At 39.0% G+C, this 21,664-nt stretch overlaps 1 protein-coding gene across 7 annotated transcripts in view; it reads left to right on the top strand.

Annotated features, from left to right (window-relative positions):
* Cdc27 (cell division cycle protein 27) overlaps window positions 1-21,664 on the top strand; it is a 507,070-nt gene that overhangs the window by 158,810 nt on the left and 326,596 nt on the right. The gene's annotated exons all lie outside the window — the stretch shown is intronic.

A 21,664-nucleotide genomic window follows, 5' to 3' on the forward strand; every position in this document is an offset into this window, starting at 1 on the left:
AACGTAGTTAACAAGAATCCTTTCTGCTCTGTGTCTAGGTATTGAATCACAGACTTTTAAATTTCTGTTAAATATGGCATCTACTGAAACATCTTCCACAGAAAAGATCGTGAAATAGCTATAGGAAACTCAAGGTGAGATGATATTGAGAACAGTGGCAGTGAAACTGAAAACAACGTAGAAGAAGATATTGTGTTACTGGGCGTCAATTTCCCTGATGACCCCACTTTTGAGCTTCTTAATGTAGAGAAAATATTTCATCATTCCTTAGACTTCAGTTCTGAGGATGTGGAATCAGCCAAATACTAAGATTCATAAAAGAGATCCTTATATAATTGTGAGCAGTAAAAGTAATCAAATAGGATAAAATGGGCACTGTTGTTCTGCACTTTCTTTGAGACCACAAAGGGCTCACTCAACAGCTAGGAATGTTATTCATTATAGCCAGGAACTGAAAAATAGCGCAGAAAACTTGAATTCACCATGGAAAGTATTTTCCTTTATTTTACCCAGACAGTGCATGATAAAATAATCAAGCACAGTAATGAAAAAATGCAAGCAAAATGTCCAAAGTGTAACAGTGTCTGTTTTGCGTGAAAATTAATTTCATGCATTTTTTATATTATCTGCTGTTCAGAAGAATAACCTCGTACCCAGATAGGAGATGGTCGATGAAGAATATTTAGGGGTGAGGTGCAAAGCCACAATGAGTTTTAACAGATTTTACTTCTTTTGTGAATGTTAACATTTTGATGACCAAACAACAAGGCTTGAGAGGTGAGAAACAGGCAAATTTGATCCAATAAGAGAGATTTGGGAAGAGTTTATATCTGCCTGTAAGGAATGTTATAACCCTGGATATACGGAATCTTTTAAGCCTGGATCATTCTTTACGATTGATGAGCAACTTCTTGCTTTCAGAGGGCAGTGCTCATTTAAAATGTACATTTCTAACTAGCCATCAAAGTGTGGCATCACAATTGTTATGGTATGTGACAATAGAACTAAGTATACATGATTGATGCAGTGCCATACCTTGGTAAGAACACTGCACCTGCTAATCAACCATTAGCTGATTTCTTTGTGAAAACATTAACAGGAAATGTCCATGGAAGCAATCGCAACATGTATGGACACTTGGTTCATGTGCGTTCCCTTGGCAACTGAATTATTGAAGCCACCATATCATTTGACAATATTAGGCACTATTTGTAAGAATAACTGAGAAATTCCACCTGCTATACTGAATCATGAGACAAGAAAAGTAAGCACACCTCTATGTTATGTTTTGACCAAGAGAAAACACTTGTACAAATCCAAACTGAACAACGTAGTCTTCGTTCTTTCAACCACGTGTGAAAGAGCAGAGATCAATCCAACATCGAAGATATCGATTATAATTGACATTGTAATGCCATGAAGGGTGGTTTGGACACACCAGACCAGATGAACAATCAAGTGAACTGTAAAAAGACAGGAAGATGGCCATTCTGTCTTTCTTGGCATGTTGAATATTATTCTAGTGAACCCTTATGTGATCTGTGTTCACAATAAGAACTGTAACAATAAAGAAAAACCTTTGTCTAGGAGCGGATTTGTAAAAGAGCTGTAGTATGAACTTATGAAGCCATAGGTGACGCATCGCCTTGGATTTCACAACTTGCCACACATGCTGCGCTCATCTGTGGCAGAAATACTTCAACTGATTATGCCTACAGATGAAGCGGAAATTCCTGAATCAAGAAAATGCAAAATATATGCCTTTTACCCAAGTAAGAAACAGAGGATGACAAGAGTGTATTGTTGTCATTGTTCCAGAGCTGTATGCGGCGATCAAACAAAACGTTGTTTTGAATGTAAGAATGGACGATAAATGATGTCAGAATGTTTGTGTGTATTGAGAAGATTCTATTAAAGAAATTTACCGTGTAAAATACGTAAATATGTACTGCCGCAATAAATCATTTTTGCATTACTATACATTTGTTTGTCAAATTGACTGCATGTTAGCTTTATCATTTCTTGTGTCCCTCTAGGTAAACATAAATCAGTGTCGCTGAGAAGTGTGCATGCTACAAAAGAAGCATTGAGATGCATGCAATTTAAGTCAATATATGTGATTAGTTCAGTTGCACGTTTATTAGCAGAGCATCAGGATCACGAATATCCACAAACTATCTGTAGTTTCTTGTCCTGCCTCAGTTTTGAATGTGTAAAGGGGATCTCTGCTTCTTAATGGAAGACAAAAATGGACATCTGTTGTCTGTATCAATGGAAGTTCTCTAAGACATTTCTCACAGCCAACATAGGCCAGTCCTTTTAGAAACTGGCATCCAGATTCCTCTTGTAAAATCCTTTCCCAAACCTTGCTGGAACTTATATAGGGCCAACTGGAAATCTTTCTCTATTGAACTTGCCAAGGTCATCAGGTAGATACCCCCAGCTCAAGCTCCAATCTACGGGAAGTTTGTTGTTGCCATTTTTTTTTACAGCTGAAAAGCATATTCCAAGAGGTTACTGGAAAGAATACATTACTGGATGCATTTCTGTACCAGAAGCACTTTGCAAGGAATTCTTTGAGAATGAGAGTCCAGAAGCAGGCTCCGAAGTACTGCAGAGTCAGAGAAGTCCAGAAAGAATAAATGGAATGAGACAATGGAAGGTATGGACCACAGTCACTCCAGTCTCTTGGAAAACCTGAGTCTGTTGCTCCAGTAATACAGTACACAAACAATCCGCAGTTTCTGCGAACCAGATCACCGCAACGAAAGTAAAAGCTGAGAAATTCTTAGATTTTACGGTATCCATTCAGAGTTCTTACTTAACTGTGGAAGGAACATAAGAAATTGTTTGGTGCTGTTCACTGATATCCTCATGTTGGGCAAACTTCCATCGGAATTAAAGAGCCAAGATTGTCATGTTGAAACCAGGAAAGCCCAGTAACAGAGCAGAAAGTTACCATTCAGTTGCACTGTATTGCAGGTGTACAAGTGTATGCCACAGACTCATGAAAAGCTCCTGTACTGTATGACATACTGGGACATAAAATTCCTGAAGTCCCTGTGGAACAAGAAGACTTCAGACCTCAGCATAGTTTCATTCATCAAGTTCTTGCCCTTACTGCCTATGAGTACATTTCAAAAAGGTTTTAAAAACCTCAGCAGTATTTGTGGACTTCACAGCCACAGATGACACTACAAGTACTGACCTGCAAACTTCTCCATCCAATTAACTGCAAAGCATTTGCCAATTTTGTAAATAACTTGCTAAGTGACAGGATATTCCACGTTGTTTAGGGGAGCAACACTATTAGACCAAGGAAACTGGATAAAGGACTACCACAAGGATGTGTTTTAGCACCCATTTTGATCAGCTTGTACACATTGGACTAGCCAAAAACAAAGGCGCAGAAGTTCATATATGCCGATCTTGCTTTGGCTATCAGGCACAAGTCAATGGAACAAACTGAAGAGTACTTAGATCTCTTTCTTCCTGGCAGATACTTCTGTAATTTTGGACTGAGAGCTAACTTCTCCAAAACAGGGACAACTTGCTGTTATCTCGACAATCAGCTTGGAAATGAGAATTTGAGTTTATGGTTGCTGTTACAGTTAGACACTGAAGTATGTGGGAATAACCCTAGACAGAACTTTGTCCTATAAACAGCATTGGAAACATCTAGCTGGCAAGCTTAAAACCACAAACATTACTCACGAACTGTGCTGTACTGCATGGGGAGCCTCTGCAGGCACTCACAGATGGTTTTCCTTAAGCGTGACATACTCGGCAGCTAATATGGTGCACCTGTTTGCGTGTATTCATTCTGGTGAAAGAAGAATTTGTAAACTATGAAAAGTTAAAGATGACAAACAGGAAATTCTAGGGGTAAGACTCATCTCTAAAGATAATAGGCAACTTAATGTCTTTGGAGTGTACAGACCAGGAAAGGGTAGCGCAGATGCTGATTCAGAATTATTTGATAAGATAATCAGCTATGTGGGAAACGGTAAGGAAAGGAACGTGATTGTAGTGGGTGATCTCAATTTACTAAAGGTAATGCGAACTACAGGAAGCATGACCAACAATGGCAAATAAGTTAATATGGGAAGAGCATCTGATTCAGAAAGTGATGGAACCAAATAGTGGGAAGAATATTCTGGATGTGGTGCTGGTAAAACCAGATGAGCTCTATAGAGTAACCGAAGTAATAGATGGCATTAGTGATCACAAAGGTGTTTTTGTGGTAGTTAAAAATAAATGCGGATGTTGTAGTGGTAAGACACATCTAGCGCCCCTAGGGGAGGGAAAGTCATATTAAAAACAACAAAACAATCGATATTAATGTCCAACTCATAGTTTTCGGGGTCACTGAGAAAAATTGTAATGAAATGGAAAGGAAGATATTAAAATCAGGATTATTAGGCAGTACCATATGGCTGATAAAACAGGCATGAGGGAGATCTTAATAAGTAACTATGATTGGTGGAAAACAGTAAATAAAAATGTAAACAGACTCTGGGATGGGTTTAAACAATTGTTGAGGAATGTGGAAATAGGTTTGTACCTTTAAAGGTGGTAAGGAATGGTAAAGATCCACTCTATTATAACAGAGAAGTAAATAGACTAAGAAGGAGGTGCAGGTTGGAAAGAAATAGAGGTAGAAATGGCTGTGGAAGTAAGAAGAAATTGAAGGAACTTACTAGGAAATTGAATCTAGAAAAGAATTCAGCTAATGATAAGATGATGGCAAGCATAATTGGCAGCCGTACAAATTTAAGTGAAAACTGGAAGAGTATGTATAGGTACTTTAAGGCAGAAACAGGTTCCAAGAAGGATATTCCAGGAATCATTAATGAACAAGGGGAGTGTGTATGCGAGGATCTTCAAAAAGCAGAAGTATTCACTCAGCAGTATGTAAAGATTGTTGGCTACAGGGATAATGTTCAGATAGAGGAGGTGACTAATACTAAAGAAGTATTAAAATTACCTATGAATACAATAACATTTACAGTAAGATACAAAAGTTGAAAACTAGAAAAGCAGCTGGAATTGATAAGGTTTTGGGGGCTATACTAAAGACAATGGGTTAGAATATAGTACCATATCTGAAGTACTTACCTGATTATTGTTTGCATGAAGGAACTACACCAAATGAATGGAGAGTTGCTATAGTAGCCCCTATGTATAAAGGAAAGGGTGATAGACATAAAGCTGAAAATTACAGGCCAGTCAGTTTGACATGCATTGCATTTAAGCTTTGGGAAAGCATTCTTTCTGATTATATAAGACATGTTTGCGAAATTAATAACTGGTTTGATAGAAAGCAGTTCGAGTTCAGCAAAGGTTATTCCACAGAAGCTCAACTTGTAGGATTCCACCAAGATATAGCAGATATCCTGGATTCAGGAGGTTAATTGGACTGTATCGCGGTTGACTTGTCTAAGGCATATGATAGGGTAGATCATGGGAGACTACTGGCAAAAATGAGTGAAATTGGACTTGACAAAAGAGTGACTGATTGGGTGGCTCTGTTTCTAGAAAATAGAGCTCAGAGAATTAGAGTAGGTGAAGCTTTATCTGTCCCTGTAATAATTAAGAAAGGAATTCCTCAAGGCAGTATTATTGGACCTTTATGTTTTTTATATATATATATCAATCAATGATAAGTGTAAAGAAGTGGAATCAGAGGTAAGCCTTTTTGCAGATGATGTTATTCCATACAGAGTAATAAATAAGTTACAAGATAGTGAGCAACTGCAAAATGACCTTGATAATGTTGTGAGATGGATAGTAGGCAATGGTATGATAAACAGGGTTAAAAGTCAGGTTGTGAGTTTCACAAATAGGAAATGTCCTCTTAGTTTTAATTACTGGACTGATGGGGTGAAAGTTCCCTTTGGGGATCATTGTAAATACCTAGGTATTAATATAAGGAAAGATCTTCATTGGGGTAATCACATAAATATGATTGTAAATACAGTAAATGGTACAAATCTCTGCACATGTTTATGAGGGTATTTAGGGGTTGTAGTAAGGATGTAAAGGAGAGGCCATATAAGTCTCTGTGTATGTTGGGTATTCAGCCCGAAGGCTGGTTTGATCCTCTGCAGCTCCGCCAACAGCTGTCATAAATAGCCTAGGTGTCACTGAAGAGGCGTACTAGGGAAATGGGGAGTGAGGTAGTTTCCCGTTGCTTTCCTCACCAAGCCAGCAATTGCTATTACATATCAGTCTGCCAAGCCCACTGAAATGCATGCACCAACCGACACTATGAGCGATATTTTCACACCATTCATAACATGCACTGACTACAGAAGGAATGGTATTACTAGCATCACTCATACCTCAGTCACATTCAAATTCATCAAGGGTTATGAATTTCATGTTTTTGGTCCGTATTGAACTGAGAATAACAGTTTGGAACATACTTGTGTATATATTTTTATATGTGTCATTTTACATTGTATTCTTTAGTACGAGGACTACTGATATCCATGAGTGTATAATTTTTACAACACTAAGCACCCCATTTATACTTTGTTCCAAACTTCTTAGTATGTATATTCCTCGTATAATTATTAATTATTACTCACCTGTACCATACTAACTTTTCTCATTTCATTACCACACTTCACTTTATAAATTTTAAATCCATAAGATTCTTACCGTTAAAATAACATGTTTCAAAATTCGACAAGAGTTGTTTATGCTTTAATATGGCTGACGATGACCCCTAGGTGGGTCGAAACTAGTTCCATGTAATTTAAAACATCGTAAATACATATTAGTATTGAATAGGTGGAAACCTTTACTGTGTTATTATTCATATGTTACCTTCAAATTGTCAAAGCCAAGGATGAGACTGAGACAGGTCAATGAAAGTAACAAATTTGATATAGCCCATACCAGAAGACATAGTGCACTGTAAACACTACGTCTCGCCAGCAAAGGCATAATAGGTCTCTGGTAAGACCCCAACTATAGAGCATCCAGGGTTAAGAAAAGACTACAGGCCTTATGGGCTTGCTGTCGTCCACCGTTGCCGTATTCGCTCACTTACCGCGGCTCGGTCACTGCTTGTGAAATACAGTGATGACATAAAATTATACATCGCTTGGTTCAGCTCTTTCAAGACTGTGTAGTAGAAATAATAATAATAATAATAATAATAATAATAATAATAATAATAATAATAATAATAATAATAATAATATAAATGCCCTATTATCTCAATCTCCATTATCTCTATTAATGAAATTACAGTTATGAAATTTAATTTTGCCATAACGTTTCTGAGGATATCAGCCCACTGACTGTATCATTCGAAATAGAGTAACAGTTTGAATATGTAAAGATGCAAACTAAATAATAATAAAAGCAGTCATCTCCGTACAGGCCATGAAGGCCCTTGGAAAGGTGGAAGGGTGGAAGGTAAAGGCTTCCTCTATCCGCAATCTCGGCACTTGATGGAGTAGAGTGGTTAGCTCTACGCCCGGCCGCCTTTGCCCCCAGGAATTAACTTTTTACTCAGTTTTGGTGTAGGCTGAGTGAACCTCAGGGCCATGTGTACCTCCGGAAGTGGAAATCTCGTTTCTTAAATTTTTACGACTTCCTGACGGGGATTCGAACCCACATCCTTCCGGGTGAACCGAGCACGCCTTTACCGCCTTGGCCAGACTAAATAATAATACCAGTAACTAACATAAATAACAACATGCGTGTCCAGAACCGGAAATGATTGTCTTGCTTCTTATATCTGAGAAAGTTTCATGATCGTTGTTTTGCTTTAAGGGAGCGCAGTGCTGAGTTTATTAGCCCCCAGAATCATTTCACTATTAAGGCAAATACTGTGTGGTTACAACACAGGAAGCTCCGTTAGGATTGATGACGGCGAGATATCTCTATCTCGGCGATGTATCCTACAGCTCATTTCAGATAAATTTACTCGTAACTGACAACAGATGCAAGAGCTTCATCTTTATCACAAAATACGATAAATTCTTCCGCAACATAACAATACAGAATGCCGAATGACCTATTTGTATGAGAACACGAAAACGCACAAGCACAGATAGAAAAATACAGTAAAATAAAAATATAATTTTAAAATAAATTCATCTACTGTTCGTACCTTGTCAGCAATGTACAGATTTCAAGACAGAGGTGGAATGTTCATCTCTTCCATTTATACACTGCTTGAGGAATCTTCGTCTGAAGAGTCACCGAGGTGGACGATAATGGGTTCGATGTCGTCCTGAATTTCATCAGCCTTCCACATATCGTCTTCAGTTTTCTTAATGTGATCCACATAATTCCTCCAGTTATCAGGTGTGAGACACGCTAAACCTTCCTCAATCTTTGCATTTCTTTCACTTTGAAGTCCATATTATGTAAGCTCACATAATGTTTCACCTGAGCCCGTATGAGTTCAATGGGGTTTAATTCACAGTGGTAGGGGGCAGTCGAAGTACTGTGTGTCCTCTTTCTTAAGCAAATTCATCTATCTTATATTTATCATATTTTCCCTTTTTCAAAGCAATAATGTCCATTAAGTCTTTTTTCAACATTTCATCTTCGTACTGAATATGATGTTCCTTCATCCATTCTTGCATAGCACATTTCTTCCAGCTTCTTGTCGGTATAGGCTCCTTTTTTCTGCTGTGATAAGAAGCATTATCAATAACAATAACAGAATTTGGGAGCAAGTTTAGCAAAAGCTGTTCTAAAAAGTATGTTTTGTGACGCACTCCGTCCATCTCATCATGTGCGTCAGCAGTACTTTTTTTCCACGAACCTACTATGCTGGCGTAGCAGGGGGAGAGGTGATACTCCCACGTGGCGCGTCCCAGGTGGCGGATAGGGGGGGTCCTAACCGGCTTGCCGGCGGACTTGAGGGAAATAAAATACCTCTCGCGGACCAAACACCCTACCCCCTGCGGGTGGGGGACGCACATGTAGAATACACCCATGGTATCCCCTGCCTGTTGTAAGAGGCGACTAAAAGGGGCCCGGGGGCTCTCAGCTTGGGAGCGTGGGTTGGCGACCACAGGACCCTTAGCCGGGTCTTGGCATTGCTTCCACTTACTTGTGCCAGGCTCCTCACTTTCGTCTATCCTGTCCAACCTCCCTTGGTCAACTCTTGTTCCTTTCCGATCCCTACGGTATTAGAGCATTCGAGGCCTAGGGAGTCTTTCATTTTCACGCCCTTCGTGGCCCTTGCCTTTCATCGTCTGTTACTTCATTTTTTAAAGTGATGTATCCCTTCTTCTTTTTTCTCTCTCTCTACCCCCTGTCGGTGGGGATGCAGACGAAAAATAAACCCACGGTATCCCCTGCCTGTTGTGAGAGGCGACTAAAAGGGGCGACCAAGGGATGATTGAATTAGAACCATGAAACTATTTTTGATTCGTACCATCGCGCGGGAACAACATGGGTTGCCTGTACTTTCGAGTAGTACCACTATATTAGGTACGAAACAGGTTTGTGATTAGTAGCAGTAATGAGTTGGTGCTCCTGTGGGTTTCCAGTACCCGTGAGTCGTACCCATGTGAGCAACACCGCGGGTCTGGGCGTTGCCTGTGAGTTGTACCCACTATGTGAGGAACACCACGAGAATACCGGCACCCGTGACTAGTACACCTAGGTGATGAACATCATCGGTTTGCGTTGGCTATGAGAGGCGCCATTGTGTGAGAAACACCGTAGGTCTGCATTATCTGTACGACGTACAATACTTGTGAGTAGTACCATCATGTGTGGAACACCATGAGTCTTCGCTACTTTTGATTAGTACCCCAACATGACAAATACCATGGTTCTGCTTTACTAGCGACATGTACCATTATGTGGGGCTGTTGACCTGGATTTTGGACCCCTTTAGACACCAAGCATCCTTGATTCAGGGTTGTGCTTTATAAGTGGTCCCTTGGGCCATAATACTATTATTTATGGTCTTTTTTGAGTCGGATCCACTGGTTTTTTTTGTTTTTTGGGGGGTTCATGCCTATCCATTCATTCTTCATGACATTTTTTATTTTGGTCAGTGGATGTTTTTGAAGTTTTTGTTTGTCATTTCTTTTCATACCATTAGGGGCTGATGACCTCGATGTTAGGCCCCTTTAAACAACAAGCATCATCATCATCAGTATTTTAATACAAAAAAATATATTCAGCGTCAGGCACAAACCTGTTTTTGTTACCAGCGTGAACGATAGCAAATCGCGGCCCTCGAGCGGTAGGAGTTTTCATTCCAATTGAAAGCCCTGCAAGAAAAGCTTGTCGTGGGGTTGTAATTGTTTTATCTTTCCACTCTTTAGCAACAGTTATTTGTCAGAGGTACTTACGACGCCAAGACACTATATCTTCCCTTTCTGTTAACATTGCTCTATTTCCCTTTCTCTCATACACAAAGTTCATTTCCCTGAGAATAACATGCAACGTAGATTTCTTAAAATTGGGTAGTTCGGGGTTAATGTTTACGGAAGTGACGATTGTGTTCAGAGTTGGCGGTTCATTTCTAAAAAAAATTTAAAAAATTCACGAACAATGCGCCGTATTCCACTTCTGACAAAATCATCGTATTTAATGAGTCTTGAGTTACTGCAATTTAACTTTTTCCTTTGCCGCTTCTTGCTGGGACTCTGGAGTGGCCCTTTGCTGGCTTCCTTCCTTATTTTGAAGACGGAAGACCTCAAAATTCCTTCATCTACCACCCAGCTTACACTTTGTCCTGGATGCTTTATTTTCAAATATGAAAATGTATCGAGCACCATTTGCCACTCCTTTCTCCTGAGAACTTCACCACTTTTTCCTTTTCACATGTTCAGCCATAACTTAAAAGAATATTTCTCGCTGATTGATTATATAAAATACTAAACAGACACAAACTATACACAACGTACACAACCAAAAGCAATGCAGTACACCAAAAACGAAACACAATATATTTGTAATGAAACACTATGCACCCCAGAAAGACGATCATTTCAATCTCAATTTGCCAAATATCTCCCTTACATAAGTAATTACTGTAATGAGTGACACGCAAAATGGGAAACATGCCGCGCTGACCTCACCAATGATGATTCGAAGTAGTTAAGCTGAGTTATTACACGTGTTGACTACTGTACACACTTCTGCTGAAATGAGGCGCGCGATGCACCAAGCATGGCCAGCTATTCCGGGTAATGAACTGCATGTATAATATTTAAAACGATAAACTCAAAGATATCAAAATGATTTTACGGCTTCTTCAGAATTGTATCGCACAACCAATGTTTGTTTTATAAGAAAAATTATACATTTTGATAGGAATTCATTATAATTATTATATTATATATTTAGAACTAAAGTGGGTAACACCAATAGAAGTAAAAGCCCATAAGACCTGTATTATTTTCGTAACCCTGAATGCTCTATAGAGTATGGTTCCAGCGTATGGGACCCTCACCAGGATTACTTGATTCAAGAACTGGAAAAAATACAAAGAAAAGCAGTTCGATTTGTTCTGGGCGATTTCCGACAAAAGAGTTGCGTTACAAAAATGTTGCGAAGTTTGGGCTGGGAAGACTTGGGGGGGAAAAGGAGACGAGCTGCTCGACTAAGTGATATGTTATAGATGTTGATTCCCATAGGGAACCTTTATAATTTATAATGTCCAATAACGGACCATTCATGTTGGTATTATAAGGTATTGAACCCTTTGGTCCATACCGAAGGATACCTACCTTTCTTACCTATCAGCAAAGTTCATGAGATCTGTCTCTTGGGTCGTATCGGGTTCTTCGTCACTTGCTGAGGTAAAGGTAGGGTTCAGTAATTCTAATTTATCTACTCAAATGAAAGGTTTGTTTAAAAAATGTTCCTATTTATTCAAGTATTTCATGAAGCATTTCTGATTTATCAATGGTATCATTTAACTCAATCGTGTCCACTGGACACCACAATTATTTTACATAGAGGGTGAGAACACTGGTGTGAGCCTTTGACGTAACTGCCCGATGTGCATTCTTACTAGAAACCATTGTCTCAATTATTAATTAAAGAAAGGAACGTCTGGAAATCCTTAAATTCGGCTTCCATGTGAGACTACATGTACCATCATAGTGATTATTTATGGTCCAGACCTCGTAACTCTGGACTCTGGGTATAATTAAGGCAGTCCAATCGGTGTGTGCCACACAGTGGTTATACGGCATGGACCCTTAATTGAATCGATGTGACCTGCGACTATGTCATGAACCGACGTCTAAACTTCTAAGTTACTTTAAAGTCATTGTGGATGATGACCGCAAGGAAAGTGATGCTACAGTGGCATATGGCCCTAATCTAAGTCACTGAGGTTGATGACCCCCTGACCATCCAAGTTTCTTAGCTGAAGGCTAAACACTTAAGTTACTTCTGTTGATGACCAAAGTTTCCACTTTACTATCCCCAGCACATTTCTGCTCAATCAAACAAAGTCAAATAATACAACAATAGCAATGCTCACAATACTTTGTGGCAGTAAAATCCATTACCTGCGGATATGTCCCCTTAATCATTACGTTAACATTTACACATTCCCCAGAAAACAAACTAAGATTTCCAGAATGCATCTCCAAGTTATTTGCTTGATTTAAAGTTATTTCAAAATACAGTTTTCACTGAATTTAATAATTAAATAAATTTAAATTATTTAATGAAATCTTAAAGAACAACAAATTCTATCTCCGCAGACTAATGGTTTCTTTCACATGTCCCTGCACAAGTCTTGACATAATTTAAATTAATCATGTCGGATGTCTATCGTAGATTCCAGTAGCTGGAAAAAACTATTACATCATTCATGTCCAGTTTATATCTTGTTTCATGACCTCACAATTTAATCTAACCCTAGCCATTATTAACACGTCGATAACCCTAATAATTACATACAAACCAAAGTAATTCACCGTATAATGTAAGCCAATTACGATGTCATATCTCGTCATAACATTCCATAAAGTTTGCGCACCCCTAACAGACAAAACAATCATCACTACCATTGCTCTATATTTTGGACAACCCTGAATTTGGCTAATCTTGCTCATTATACTCTAAGTTTGTGGTCTCAAATGCACATTATGTTCTCAATTAAACAAATTTACCGTGTCTAATAACACACACGTTATTCCCGGATGAAAATTTGAACTAAATTCAACATTTAACGTTATCCTCTGCTGAGAAATGCAATCTCAATTCAATGCGTAACACACTCTGCATGTTCAGTTATCCAGGCGGCGAACCCCTATCAGCTGACGGCATTTCGCCCCAACCCTCGTTTGGCAGTGATATGAAATATCTGTTTGTTCTACCTGACTGGCCTCTCAGAATGCAACCTTTAAACTCTGCCGACATAATTACACAAATACGATATTCTAACCAACAAAATGCACATAGATTATACTTTAAAATGCCCACAATAATTGTACACGTCGCAAATTAATACCGGCGCGGATTCTTGTATACTGCTTTCCATTCCCAACATTATAAAATTTTCCTCGGGCTTCCACAAGTCCCGGCTTCATTGACAGGTCTCCAACACCTGATTCACACACAACAAAACTAACCTCTGTTTCCCAAACTCACGACTATCACTGACAAAAGAACTGGAATAAAATCCTTACTAGAATCCACGACGTTTAATAACGCACAGTGCTTTAATACTGAATAACTTTGCATAAAATGATATCGCATTTTAATAACTGGATTTTCATGAAAATGACTGTAAAATTCTACTAAATCTTTTTTATTGTCAGTCAAACACAGTTTAAATGGGCCTAGAAAAACGTTTAACTCCGTGACCAAATTCATCACTCTATACTCTCACCCGACAGCGCACTTCCACTCGATTGAAAATGGGTAACTATGGATTTCTTATATTATTTACGTCAAAATTTCAGACAGAAAAATTTTACGTCGAATGAACATCTTAATTTGACATCACTAAATATAGGCACTAAACGCACGGAAATGACGATCTACATTGCACGTGATATCACTTCGAAACCCTATTTAATAACTTTTTACAACATCATACGGCACTCGCAAGACTTCGAAAATTTATCCAAGTGGAAAATAAAACAAATGACCCTTTTTCGTCGTATTCTGACATTTACAAAAACCACATAGGAACGACCAACTGCGTCGTATATACCCCCTTCAATTACATATAATTTAGACATCATGAAACAAGATATAATAGGTGGTAAGATGGTAAGTCACATACCTTAAGTCACGCCAGCGTTCATCATAGGGCTCACCTGTGACCCTGGCATTTTTATTTAGCCATTTTTACATTTCTGGCTGTACAGATCATTTTATTCTTCCGGTTTCCTGGAAATAAAGCATTAAAAAAAAAGGAAAATGCCCTTCACTTGTTCTTGTCGAGCGCACACGATGGACTGTAATTATTTCCGCACACGAATTACTTTCTTTATCACATACAAATTTATTCGGTACCATGACCGTCCTATTTGGTACAATTATTTCCACTCAAGAAAACTATCTCCACATGGAGTCAAGACCCCAGCCACAACGGCTAAAATCTGTTGGTTGGTCTTAGTCTACTTTTGTCGTTCGATTTTGCAGAGCAGCTCAACCCTCTGTCTACAGCCTCGTGGTACAAAATGCAGGGGGCTTCATCATGGCATCACTTCTTATTTATAGAAACTTCCCCCTCTCTCCGGGCATCTCCCTTTGCCGCCAAGAAAATATCTGCAATTTTTCTGACTTAACTAAACTGTAATTACAAGAGTTCTGAAGGTGACTACATAGTTGCTACATTTCTGGCGGTACTGTTCATGGACATTTAAAATTTATACATATTCAATTAGCTGGATAAATGACCTCATTTGATAGGCACTATATTTTGTCGACTTGGCTTGGGTATGCCATACACGCGCTCTTTTGAAATAGCCCCCAAAATGACTTTTCTTCCGCTGTCGACACATGCGAATGACGTCATGTATCACAGAGCGTGGGACAGAAGGTAGCTACTCCCTCACCACGTGTCAACTCCGTGCTCAAGAATCGAACTTCTTACTCCAATTGACAATTTAATACATAATATTCTTGGGGCACAAAGGTCATGGGCTCAGTATGTTCTGAGCTGTCAGTAGAGAGATGGTGTGGGAGGACATCAGTAGACGAATACATTTGAGTGGTTTCTCTAAAAGTAGGAAAGATCACAATACGAAGATAAAGTTGGAATTCAGAAGGACAAATTGGGGCAAATATTCATTTATAGGAAGGGAAGTTAGGGATTGGAATAACTTACCAAGAGAGATGTTCAATAAATTTCCAATTTCTTTGCAATCATTTAAGATGAAGCTAGGAAAACAAGAGATACGGAATCCGCCACCTGGGCGACTGCTCTAAATGCAGATCAGTAGTGATTGATTGATTTGATTGATTGAATAGCCTCTGTGTAGGAAATGTAGATGCCCAGTTGAACAACACTATGAGACTGATCTCTGGGACCATTTGATCCAAGCTCATTGACTGTCTCCCTGTCCTCGGCTGCATAGCCCCTCCTAATCTTTGCTGGCAGGATGCTTTGGCTCTTGAATAAAAGAGGATAAATTACAATGTCAGTCTTCTAATACACAAAGACATCCCTGCTGCCACATGAAATGGTAGGCACAAACTGAGAAAACTTCCTATTTCAAGAGCCCACCAATTGGAAAGAGAGAACTTCCACGTTACAACAAAGTGTACAAAAGAATGTAAAACAGAAATAACTGCTCTCTCTTGGCTTTCAGCAGAAGAAGACAAAGAAGAACCACCACCACCACCACCCTCCTGGATTTGTTCTTCCTCGAACTTGGACTACTATGACAGAATAAGGGCCAGTCATGGAAGCAGTGACAATCTTGGAGCAAGTACAATATCTGGAATGCGGTTGTGGTGCAGCTCAGCAGACTATCCAACGTATAGTGACTGAATGCCCTCAACATTTGTAGTGTGAAGATATGAACGACTTTTCATGGCTAACCCATCGTCAGTTTAGTGGGTAGAACAATCTTGGTTATAAATTTTAGTGTAACAGCCATACTGTAAACTGATAAATCTATATATATAAAATAAGAGTTTTGTCTGTACATTGCTCAGAATTTGAAAAGAATGGTATTTCTGTATCGGTCATGTCCACAGTAACAAGAAAATGAATTTTTTACTTTTTCGTAATGTCTGTCTGTCTGTCTGTCTGTCTGTCTGTCTGTCTGTCTGTCTGTCTGTCTGTCTGTCTGTCTGTCTGTACACGCATCAATAGAAAACGGCTGAAGAGAATTTAATGAAAATCGGTGTGTGATGTCGGGTGATGAACCACTGCAATCTAGACTACAAATTATTTTATTCACGTTGAGTGAAATGGTAGTTTAGGGGAAGGCCTGAAATGTAATTCTCAAATAAGTTATTTATGTTATTAGTGGTCGTATCGATAAATACTACATAACTAACATAACTTTGGTTATGTCGTAAGTTAGTAGTAGTTATGTAAGAAGTTATTAAATTTCCGATCACTTATGTCTTATACATTGTTACCGTACCGCATATAATCAGGGATATTCATGAATTTGGATTTTTGGTACTAAGTCCATATCAGCGCCGAGTCACGAGAAAATGGGTAAACAGAATTTGGTGAAAATCGGTATGTAAAGTCTGAGAATAAGGAACTACAGTCTACGATATAAATAATTTTGTAGGACACCCTAATGTCACAGAGTCGAAAGAAAACTAATGTGAAGGCCTGCAATATAGAAAGCTCATAAACTTTATCAACAATAACATTACATTGACCATTGTTTGTTGTGATGTGCTTTTTGTCTTCTGTTTCCTCTCATCCCCGATAGATAGAATTACTGCAGCGTACCGAGGTTATTTTAATTTGCTTGACGTCGCACCGACACAGGTAGGTCTTATGGCGACGATGGGATAGGAAATGAATAGTGGTGTGAAGGAAGCGGCCTTGGCTTTAAGGTACAGCCTGGTGTGACTGGTGTGAAAATGGGAAACCACGGAATACCATCTTCAACGTTGTCAGTGGTGGGGTTCGAATCCACTATCTCCCGGATGCAAGGTCACAGCTGCACGCCCCTAACCACACGGGCAACTCGCCTGGTCGTACCGACTGTAACAGCCTGCCTGTATATTGGCGGGAAGTAGCTGGGGAGTAAGATAACTTTCTTCTTTAGCATGCCATTCCTCTGGTTCATACATTTTCTGATATATCTGGTACGTAACACACTGGTTCATCATAGTATTCAAGCTATTCAGTCCCTACTCTGAGGCACTGATTGGAATGAGTAGTGTGCATATTTAACGGAATAATGACAGGAGTGTTCACGGCAGTCTGCGACCTGGTTATTCCATCTCTGGAACTTTGGACTCTTAGATCAGCACCGTAGTACTGTTCGTTGACAGTGAGAAAGTGTGCGGTTTTTCATTTGATCGAGTATTTTATATGATAACATTGCTTTCAATCGCTAGATTCCTACTGACGTTTTTGTAATGACCTATGTTCATTTCAGTTAGGAAAACCACCAAGTTAGTCTTTCTGAGAATCCCGTAGCGAAGCACGGGTACATCAGCTAGTAAATAAATAAGTAAACAAACAACAAACAAATAATGCACTTTGGAAATCCTTTCCAGTTTATGTATCCAATTCCAAATAGTGATGTGGTCTCTTAAATATCAGTGTATTTTTTCCTTCATATTTGCCCAGTTTTAACCCATTAAGGTCTTGCTCATCTTCATACATTGTAATCCTCCTGATTTGTCATTTTTCACTCAATTTTGATAAAATTCTAGTTTTGAACATAGCGACCACCTTGCATTTGCAAACACTTCGCCACTCACTGTAGCATACTTTGCCGGACCCTACGCAACACGCCTGCATACATCATTGCCGATGCAGCATGCACGCGAGCTATTAGGTCTTGCACATCCATGGGTGGAGTACTATAAACATGTTCCTTTAAGTGTTCCCACAAATAAAAATCTAGTGGATTAAGGTCCAGGGAACGTGGAGGCCAGGACATGGACCTCCACGACCAATCCATTTCCAGGGAAGCGCTTCATTTAACCAGTTACGCACAGTCATTTCTAAGTGTGGTGGTGCACCATCATGTTGAAACCATACCTGTCGCCGAACACCAACTGGAACGTCTTCTAAAGCGCCAGGAAAAGTATTGCCCATAAACGTATGATAGTGGGGCGCATTCAACTTGTCCAGCAATAGGTAAGGGCCTAAAAGCACTCCTCCCGCGATTCCACCCCACAGGTTTATGCCAAAGCGTGCCTGAAAGCCATGTTCACGGGTGACGTGGGTTGTGGTCAGACCAATAATGGCTTTTGTGATTGTTCAAAATACCTTCCCGAGTGAAGCTACATTCGCTACTCCATATCACATTCTTTATAAAATGTTTGTTATCTTCAACTTGTTGCAAAAGCCATTCACAGAACTGTATTTGTTTAATGCGGTCTTCTGACCGCTAGTGTTAACGTGTAATGATATGGATGCCGTTTTTCATCGTGCAACATGTCAACAACCTGTGTTTGCAATACCTGGAACTGCCTTGCAATATCATGGTTACTGAACTGACACTGGGAACACGACGAAGACCCAATGCAGTGGATTTGGTCAAAACTAGCAAAAAGAAACTGCTATGAACTGTACCCGGGCCTCTTACAGACAACAAACCTACGAGACACACAAAGAAATAAAAATATAACAGTAATAAGGGCAAGAACATAAATTTATTATGGAGAGAAAAAAAAAAGTTGCATGGGTAAAACAAGGGGGCCAAAAATCAAATAGCTAATATTAATAATATGTGGCCCATAATCAAAATACACCAGACTCATTGATTACAGCACCTTCACACACGCTTACCTTCATAAAAGAAGTGATGAAAAGTTTTGGAATAAGGACTTGGCATCTATATTAATTAATTGAAGAATATGAATTCAGGTGGGTACAAAACATTTCTTTGTAGCACATTGGGTCTAAACAGTTATAAGTTTAGGGAGTAACAGCACCTAATCATAACATTCTCCCTTACAATTCCCCAGATAAGACATAAAACTCAACAATAAAAATCACGTTCCCCGAGAATACAATATCATTAAGTAAAAGAGCTTAAAATGGGAGAAGAGGGAAGGGTGCACCAAGCTAATAAAATTCAAGCAGAGAGAAAAAGGGAAAAGGGGCGGTTACCATGGTTTCACACAAAACAACTAAAATAACACAGAAGGCGCCCAGCAAAGAATAAAACAAATTAAATTAGAAAACAGGTAAAGAAAGCCAATGACGGCAATGTGAAACGAACAATAAATAAGTAAATTAGACACAAAAGGTTTCACGGACTCAAACGTCAGAACCACCCACGCTCACACATAGACCGAGAGGTTAGGTCGCTGTATAGAGGGACGTATAAGAACGTCAACACACAGCACATAACAAAATAAACAACCGCTCTTGAGCTCAGACAGTATGAACCAGAAAGTGGTCCATCTTAAAGAGACGGAGTGTCTCCAACACCAAAACACACAAAAGCAGGCAAATCACGTAGTTAGCTTGAATTCATACCAGGTCTATGAAGTGGACATTAATTATACAGAACACGCGATAAAATAATATAACATGAGCTCAAGCGGAATGTTAATGAAGAGACATGAGTAAAAGGTCTCGGCCACACACAGCAAACAATCTCATACACACACACACACACACACATGAATCCGTGTCACCTTTTGTTCTCAAAATAAACGTAGTGGATCGGTAAATGAAAATACCGAAAGAAGCGTGTAAAAGTAAAGTTAACACACAAATAAATTAGAAACACATGTAATGACGGAAGCCTTTCTAACCAAACAGTGGTGAGCACAGAACGAAGCAATAATAAAACCAAGATAAGATTTTTTTTTTTAAAAACCTCGATTACATAAGCAATTAACATTCTCGAAAGGCCGAGATATGTACAGACATATTGAATCTGTTGAAATATCTTTTATATGCCACAAAGGCGACTTGGAAATCCAATCCTTCCATCTGTAACAATTTGACGACTACCAATAAATAATAAACAAATATATAAATTATCGGTGACTAAAATAAGTGTAAATGACAAGACAATGGGCGCCACCTGTAAAACAATTACAGGAATACATAACTATGTAGAGCAATGAGTAACTCCCTCTCCCAAGGCGACGGACATCAGGCTGACGAAGCTCCAGACTTACTTTATAACCTTACCTGTTTACCCCTGAAATTAGATTTGGGTAGCAAGCCAGGTTCATCCATATTCTACTGATAAAAGATTCACTGCAAGTTTCCTTCCATGACTTTACTCCCAAAATAAATAAAAATATATAAATTCCCTCAATAATCATCACTTGATGAAACCAACACCTGTTCGCCGTTAACAAAGGGCAACTTTACAGACCACTAATAACCACATACAAAAATAAATCATTTGACGAGACCAACTCGTGTTTGCCGCTTACAAGGTCTAATTACAAACATCTACAAACCACCAACATGAAGAAAGAAACATCACTTTACGAGATCAACTCGTGTTTGCCATTTACAAGGTCTAATTACAAATATCTACAAACCACCAACATGAAGAAAGAAATATCACTTTACGAGATCAACTCGTGTTTGCCGTTTACAAGGCAAATTACAAACCACTAAAAAAACACCAATTTAAAAAAATCACTTAACGAGACCAACTCGTGTTTCCCGCTTATGAAGGCAAATTACAAACGTCTACAAACCACCAACATGAAGAAAGAAACATAACTTTATGAGACCAACTCGTGTTTATAGGTTATAAACTTCATGGTTCTGATCCGTATTGAATTGCAAGTACAATGTAATTATTAAATGAATGTAGTAATGGTCCACCTTTCAATACTATAATATGTAATATTATAATATAATTAATTAATGTAATTTAGAATATTACATATTATAGTATTGAAAGGTGGACCATTACTACATTAATTTAATAATTACATTGTTCATCTCGTGTTTGCCGAAGAAAAGCCTAATTTGGTAGAGAAAAGTACGACGACTTTCTCTACGTACGGATGCAACCTTCTTTAGGAAGAGCTTCCCTAACCTTATTTACACACTTCATCGACGTCTTGAGTCCTTCTCGAGTGTTGCACAGGTTGGTGTAACGCCTCAGGTTTCTGCAACTGAAAGTGGATACTCGGCCGACGATTTCCTCGACCAAGAATCGGCTCTGGGCTCAAACACACATCCACTACCGAATCTCGATTCTGTACGCATCACCACATCCACTGTACATAATCTCGTAGAAGAATTGTAGTCCAACTGTTATACAGAGTTGGAGTTACAAATAAACACTTAAGTAGCATCTTTGACCTAATAGCCACCAGAAACTCATTAGCATCAGCGACACATAGCGTGCTCACTCTGAAAACGATACTCAAGAACAATACAACATTGCCTAGGACTATGCCCAAAGTAGCTCCCGCGCGCCGGTCCGAGTGAGAAACACACAGAATCAGAGACAGAAACACAATCGGTATCAGAGTCAGAAACAGCATTAAAATCAGAGTCCGAAACAGCATTGGAATCAGAATGACTTGCCGCACACGCGTACCTGCTTAT

Source organism: Anabrus simplex, chromosome 2 (assembly GCF_040414725.1).
Source record: "Anabrus simplex isolate iqAnaSimp1 chromosome 2, ASM4041472v1, whole genome shotgun sequence".
In the NCBI taxonomy this organism is placed as follows: domain Eukaryota; kingdom Metazoa; phylum Arthropoda; class Insecta; order Orthoptera; family Tettigoniidae; genus Anabrus; species Anabrus simplex.